This window comes from Tursiops truncatus, chromosome 9 (assembly GCF_011762595.2).
Source record: "Tursiops truncatus isolate mTurTru1 chromosome 9, mTurTru1.mat.Y, whole genome shotgun sequence".
Taxonomy (NCBI): domain Eukaryota; kingdom Metazoa; phylum Chordata; class Mammalia; order Artiodactyla; family Delphinidae; genus Tursiops; species Tursiops truncatus.
Window position 1 is genome coordinate 64,798,031 of NC_047042.1, and position 8,317 is coordinate 64,806,347.

An 8,317-nucleotide genomic window follows, 5' to 3' on the forward strand; every position below is an offset into this window, starting at 1 on the left:
TACTGAACGCTGGCAGAAGACCTCAGACTTCCCAAAAGGCAAGAAACTCCCCACGTACCTGGGTAGGGCAAAAGAAAAAAGCAAAAACAGAGACAAAAGAATAGGGATGGGATTTGCACCTCTGGGAGGGAGCTGTGAAGGAGGAAAGGTTTCCACACACTAGGAAGTCCCTTCGCGGGCAGAGACGGGGGGTGGTGGAGGGGGAAGCCTCGGAACCATGGAGGAGAGCACAGCAACAGGGGTGCGGAGGGCAAAGCGGAGAGATTGCCACACACAGAATCAGTGCCAACTGGCACTCACCACCCAGAGAGGCTTGTCTGCTCACCCGCTGGGATGGGCGGAGGCTGGGAGCTGAGGCTTAGGCTTCAGAGGTCGGATCCCAGGGAGAGGGCTGGGGTTGGCTGCGTGAACACAGAGTGAAGGGGGCTAGTGCACCACAGCTAGCCAGGAGGGAGTCCAGAAAATGTCTGGACCTGCCTAAGAGGCAAGAGACCATTGTTTCGGGGTGCGTGAGGAGAGGGGATTCAGAGCACCAGCTAAACGAGCTCCAGAGACGGGCGCGAGCCTCGGCTACCAGCGCAGACCCCAGAGATGGGCATGAGACGCTAAGGCTGCTGCTGCCGCCACCAAGAAGCCTGTGTGCGAGCACAGGTCGCTATCCACACCCCCCTTCCGGGGAGCCTGTGCACCCCACCACTGCCAGGGTCCCGTGATCCAGGGACAACTTCCTCGAGAGAACGCACGGCACGCCTCAGGATGGTGCAACGTAATGCCAGCCTCTGCCGCCGCAGGCTCACCCCACATCCATACCCCTCCCTCCCCCTGGCCTGAATGAGCCAGAGCCCCCTAATCAGCTGCTCCTTTAACCCCATCCTGTCTGAGCAAACAACAGACACCCTCAGGTGACCTACTCGCAGAGGAGGGGCCAAATCCAAAGCTGAACCCCAGGAGCTGTGCGAACAAAGAAGAGAAAGGGAAATCTCTTCCAGCAGCCTCAGGAGCAGCGGATTAAAGCTCCACAATCAACTTGATGTACCCTGCATCTGTGGAATACCTGAATAGACAACGAATTATCTCAATATTCAGGCACTGGACTTTGGGAGCAACTGTACACTTGGGGTTTGCTTTCTGCATCTAATTTGTTTCTGGTTTTATGTTTATCTTAGTTTAGTATTTAGAGCTTATTATCATTGGTAGATTTGTTTATTGATTTGGTTGCTCTCTTCCTTTTCTTTATATATATAGATATATTTCTTTTCCTTTTTCTCTTTTTGTGAGTGTGTATGCTTCTTTGCGTGATTTTGTCTGTACAGCTTTGCTTTTGCATTTGTCCTAGTTTTGTCTGTCCATTTTTTTTTTTAGTATACTTTTTAGAACTTGTTATCATAGGTGGATTTGTTTATTGGTTTGGTTGCTTTCTTCTTCCTTTCTTTCTTATTTTCATGACTTTAAAATATTTTTATTTTTAATAATTCTTTTAAATTTTAATAACTTTATTTTATTATTATTTTTCTTCTTTTTTCCCTCCCTTTTCTTCTGAGCCGTGTGGCTGACAGGGTCTTGGTGCTCTGGCTGGGCATCAGGTCTGTGCCTCTGAGGTGGGAGAGCCGAGATCAGGACATTGGTCCATCAGAACCTCCCAGCTCCACGTAATATGAAATGGTGAAAGCTCTCCCAGAGATCTCCATCTCAACACTAAGATGCAGCTCCACTCAAAGACCAGCAAGCTACAGTGCTGGACATCCTATGCCAAACAACTAGCAAGACAGGAACACAACCCCACCTGTTAGCAGACAGTCTGCCTAAAATCATAATAAATTCACAGACACCCCAAAACACGCCACCTCCAGTGGTCCTGCCCAGCAGAAAGACAAGATCCAGCCTCATCCACCAGAACACAGGCACTAGTCCCCTCCACCAGGAAGACTACACAACCCGATGAATCAACCTTAGCCACTGGGGGCAGACACCAAAAACAACAGGAACAATGATCCTGCAGCCTGCAAAAAGAGAGACCCCAAACAGAGTAAGTTAAGTAAAATGAGAAGACAGAGAAACACATAGCAGATGAAGGAGCAAGGTAAAAACCCACCAGACCAAACAAATGAAAAGGAAATAGACAGTCTACTTGAAAAAGAATTCAGAGTAATGATAGTAAAGATGATCCAAAATCTTGAAAATAGAATGGAGAAAATACAAGGAACGTTTAACAAGGACCTAGAAGAACTAAAGAGTAAACAAATAATGATGAACAACACAATAAATGAAATGAAAAATTCTGTAGAAGGATTCAATAGCAGAATAACTGAGGAAGAAGAACAGATAAATGACCTGGAAGGTAAAAGAGTGGAAATAACTACCGCAGAGCAGAATAAAGAAAAAAGAATGAAGAGAATTGAGGACAGTCTCGGAGACCTCTGGGACAACATCAAACACACCAACATTCAAATTATAGGCGTTCCAGAAGAAGAAGAGAAAAAGAAAGGGACTGAGAAAATATTTGAAGAGATTATAGTTGAAAGGTTCCCTAATATAGGAAGGGAAATAGTCCATCAAGTCCAGGAAGCGCAGAGAGTCCCATACAGGATAAATCCAAGGAGAAATACACCAAGACACATATTAATCAAACTATCAAAAATTAAATACAAACAAAAATATTAAAAGCAGCAAGGAGAAAGCAACAAATAACATACAAGTGAATTGCCAAAATGTTAACAGCTGATCTTTCAGCAGAAACTCTGAAAGACAGAAGGGAGTGACAGGAAATATTTACAGTGATGAAAGGGAAAAACCTACAACCAAGATTACTCTACCCAGCAAGGATCTCATTCAGATTTGATGGATAAATTTAAAGCCTTTATAGATAAGAAAAAGCTAAGAGAATTCAGCACCACCAAACCAGTTTTACAACAAATGCTAAAGGAACTTCTCTAGGCAGGAAACACAAGAGAAGGAAACACCTACAATAACAAACCCAAAACAATTAAGAAAATGGTAATAGGAACATATATATTGATAACTACCTTAAATTTAAATGGATTAAATGCTCCAAGCAAAAGATACAGACTGGCTGAATGGATACCAAAGACCCATATATATGCTGTCTAAAAGAGACTCACTTCAGACCTAGGGACACATACAGACTGAAAGTGAGGGGTTGGAAAAAGATATTCCATGCAAATGGAAATCAAAAAAAAGCTGGAGTATCAATCTCATATCAGAGAAAATAGACCTTAAAATAAAGACTATTACAAGAGACAAAGAAGGAAACTACATAATGATCAAGGGGTCAATCCAAGAAGAAGATATAACAATTGTAAATATTTATGCAGCCAACATAGCAGCACCTCAATACATAAAGCAAATGCTGACAGCCATAAAAGGGAAAATCAACAGGAACACAATCATAGTAGGGGATTTTAACACCCTCCTTTCACCAATGGACAGATCATCCAAAGTGAAAATAAACAAGGAAACACAAGCTTTAAATGATACATTAAACAAGATGGACTTAATTGATATTTATAGGACATTCCATCCAAAACCAACAGAATACACTTTCTTCTCAAGTGCTCATGGAACATTCTCCAGGACAGATCATATCTTGGGTCACAAATCAAGCCTCAGTAAATTTAAGAAAATTGAAATCATATCAAGTATATCTTCTGACCACAATGCTATGAGACTAGATATCAATTACAGGAAAAAATCTATAATAAATACAAACACATGGAGGCTAAACAATACACTACTAAATAACCAAGAGATCACTGAAGAAATCAAAGAAGAAATCAAAAAATACCTAGAAACAAATGACAATGAAAACACGATGACCCAGACCTTTGGAATGAAGCAAAAGCAGTTCTAAGAGGGAAGTTTATAGCAATAAAATCCTACCTCAAGAAACAAGAAACATCTCAAAAATAACCTAACTTTACACCTAAAGCAATTAGAGAAAGAAGAACAAAAAAACCCAAAGTTAGCAGAAGGAAAGAAATCATTAAGATCAGATCAGAAATAAAGGAAAAAGAAATGGAGGAAACAATAACAAAGATCAATAAAACTAAAACTGGTTCTTTGAGAAGATAAACAAAATTGATAAACCATTAGCCAGACTCATCAAGAAAAAAAGGGAGAAGACTCAAATCAATAGAATTAGAAAGGAAAAAGGAGAAGTAAAAACTGACACTGAAGAAATACAAAGAGTCATGAGAGATTACTGCAAGCAATTATATGCCAAAAAAATGGGCAACGTGGAAGAAATGGACATATTCTTAGAAAGGCACAGTCTTCTGAGACTGAATCAGGAAGAAATAGAAAATATAAACAGACCAATCACAAGCACTGATATTGAAATTGTGCTTAAAAATCTTCCAGCAAACAAAAGCCCAGGACCAGATGGCTTCACAGGTGAATCTTACCAAATATTTACAGAAGAGCTAACACCTATCCTTCTCAAACTCTTCCAAAGTATAGCAGAGGGAGGAACATTCCCCAACTCATTCTATGAGACCACCATCACCCTGATACCAAAACCAGACAAAGATGTCACAAAGAAAGAAAACTAAAGGCCAATATCACTGATGAACATAGATGCAAAAATCCTCAACAAAATACTAGCAAACAGAATCCACCAGCACATTAAAAGGATCATACACCACGATCAAGTGGGGTTTATCCCAGGAATGCAAGGATTCTTCAATATATGCAACTCAATCAATGTGATAACCCATATTAACAAACTGAAGGAGACAAACCATATGATCATCTCAATAGATGCAGAGAAAGCTTTTGACAAAATTCAACACCGATTTATGATAAAAACCCTCCAGAAAGTAAGCATAGAGGGAACTTACGAAGGATTAATATCCCAAATATATAAACAGCTCATGCAGCTCAATATTAAAAAAACAAACAACCCAATCCAAGAATGGGCAGAAGACCTAAATAGACATTTCTCCAAAGAAGATATACAGATTGCCAACAAACACATGAAAGGTTGCTCAACATCACTAATCATTAGAGAACTACAAACCAAAACTACAATGAGGTATCACCTCACACCAGTCAGAATGGCCATCATCAGAAAGTCTACAAACAATAAATGCTGGAGAGGGTGTGGAGAAAAGGGAAGCCTCTTGCACTGTTGGTGGGAATGTAAATTGATATAGCCACTATGTAGAACAGCATGGAGATTCCTTATAAAACTAAAAATAGAACTAGCATACCACCCAGCAATCCCACTACTGGACATATACCCTGAGAAAACCATAATTCAACAAGAGCCATGTAGCACAATGTTCACTGTAGCTCTATTTACAATAGCCAGGACATGGATGCAACCTAAGTGTCCATCGACAGATGAATGAATAAAGAAGATGTAGCACATGTATACAATGGAATATTACTTAGCCATAAAAAGAAACAAAATTGAGTTATTTGTAGTGAGGTGGATGGACCTAGAGACTGTCATACAGAGTGAAGTAATTCAGAAAGAGAAAAATAAATACTGTATTCTAGCATAGATATATGGAATGTAAAACAAAACAAAACAAAAAAATGTTTCTGAAGAACCTAGGTGCAAGACAGGAATAAAGATCCAGACATAGAGAATGGACTTGAGGACACAGGGAATGGGAAGGGTAAGCTCAGACGAATTGAGAGAGTGGCATAGACATATATACACTACCAAATGTAAAATAGATAGCTAGTGGGAAGCAGCCGCATAGCACAGGGAGATCAGCTCGGTGCTTTGTGACCACCAGAGGGTTGGGATATGGAGGGTGGGAGGAAGATGCAAGAGGGAAGAGATATGGGGATACATGTATAAGTATAGCTGATTCACTTCATTATAAAGCAGAAATTAACACACCATTGTAAAGCAGTTATACTCCAATGAAGATGTTAAAAAAAAAAAAAAATCAGGGCTTCCCTGGTGGCGCAGTGGTTGGAAGTCCGCCTGCCGATGCATTGGACACGGGTTCGTGGCCCGGTCCGGGAAGATCCCACATGCCGCGGAGCAGCGGGACCCGTGAGCCATGGCCGCTGAGCCTGCGCGTCCGGAGCCTGTGCTCCGCAACGCGAGAGGCCACAACAGTGAGAGGCCAGTGTACCGCAAAAAAAAAAAAAAAAAATTAGCCTAATATAATGAGACTCACAATATTCATAGAGTTCTAGAAAACTCTTTATTGATTCTTTAGTTCAATGCATATTTCTTCATCACCTATTATTGACCTTCTTATGGCCGGGCAAGGTTGTAGCCATCAAGTTAAAACTCACAAAGATTCCCATCCTGTCTGAGTTTACATTCTGGGGACTCGAAGAGCCACCTGGCATATCAGTTTATTTAAATATAGTTAAATCACTTTTGCTTTTTGTCATTATTCAATCACATGATAGAACAGGCAGCTGTATGGAAAGCCTCTCCTTGGGAAACTCACAAACCTACCAGTTCCCCGGGGCAGGAAGCTGGCATTCTTTGTGTTACTCTGCCCTTGGGCGGGTGCTGAGGCAGAGCTCTAGAGTTTGCATAGATCGGTTCCTATGTTGGCTTTTAAGTACATTTCATAGATAAAATGAAACTACTTCTTGTATGAGTAATTAATGACATGCAGCCTTTTCTCTATTCCTTATTGATCACCTGATATGAAATATCTTCTATTTTATATACTCACAGACCCGTTTGGGAATCTGATGAAAGCTATGGATCCGCTTCCTGGGAAAAAAGCACATATACAAGCACACTAATTTGTACATGTGAATTTTAAAACATCATGGATTCTTGAAACCCATTTATTTATTTTCTGGGGGTTCATGGGTCCTAGGTGAAGAGCTCACGGTTTGTAAGATCTTACTTTTCTCAACTTCTTATTCCGTATTCCACAGATGTGAAATACCCATGAACTGATATTTTCCTCTTTAAACTTATCCCCTTGGATTGAGAAATTGTGTAAAGTTTGGGGCACCCCTATTTCCTTATTAGCATCATGATATAAGCTCTTACTGTTGAGCAAGAGCACCGGAGCCAACGTCAGCCCTGCGTCTGGCTGCTGCCATGAGGCAACGTGTGGGAAACCCCAGCCCAAGGGCTGATCATTCCCCACTCCAGATGCCTTATACTGGCTTTCATTTCTTCTTTCCGGTTTGTAACAGTAAAGCCAAAGTTCTTTTGTATATTTACTTTACATATTTGAGCGAGCTCTTTTATTTCAGTTTGTATTCCTCTTTTTGCCTTTCGTAAAATCTGTTGAACACCTTATCTTGGCCATTTGGAGAACAGGTACTGGGCTGCCTCCCTTTTCCCTGCCATGAGGAAATACATTCAGAGGATGAAATGGTGACATTAATTTAGAATTGGTTATGAAATTCATTTTTCAGTGTGGCCCTCCAAAGATGTTCCTGTCCTAATCTGGGAATATGTTACCTTACATGGCAAAAGAGATTTTGCAGATGTGATTAAGTTAGAGATCTTGAACTAGGGAGATTACTCTGGACTACCTGAATAGGGCCAACATATTACGAGAGTCCTTATAAGAGAGAGGCCGAAGGACAAAGTAAGAGTGGGAGATGTGACAATGGAAGCAAAGTTTGGAGTGATGTGAAGAAGGGGCCACAAGCCAAGAAATACAAGCAGCCTCTAAAAGCTGGAAAGGCAAGGAAACAGATTCTCCCCAAGAACCTTCACAAGAAATGCAGCTCTGCCAACTCTTTCAGTTTAAACTGCAAAACTCAGTTTGGATTTCTGAGCTTCAGAACTGTAAGACAATAAATTTGTGTTATTTTAAGCTACCGTTGGTTGTAATCTGTTACAGCAGCAATAGGGAACTAATACAATCATTGACTATGTCATTCAAAAAGAACAAAGAGGTAAAGTAGAAGCAAGATCAGCCTTCCTGAGGAACCCACTTGGGCTCTGTCCCCTAAAACGTCTGGACTACAAGGTGCCTGGAGTTCGCCCAGGTGAATGTGGTTGTTTCTCCTCACTGGCTGACTCTAGATGGCTATGCCTTCATAGTTCTTGTGTGCGCTTCTCATAGTCTTTTTGTCTCCTCCCTCACTTCTTACAGACAGTGTACATGCTTCCTTGCTCTCATTTGATACCTTCATTCTTTTGTGGGCTAAAAACCAAACAAATTATGGTTCTCTTTAAAAAAAGAGAAAATAGGCTTTGAATGAGAGCTCAAGGAAATCTATCAAAGGACCACATGATCTTTTTTTTTCTAATTTTATTTTATTTTTATTTTTTGCCTGGGTTGAGTCTTTGTTGCTGTGCACAGGCTTTCTCTAGTTGTGGCGAGTGGGGACTACTCTTTGCTGC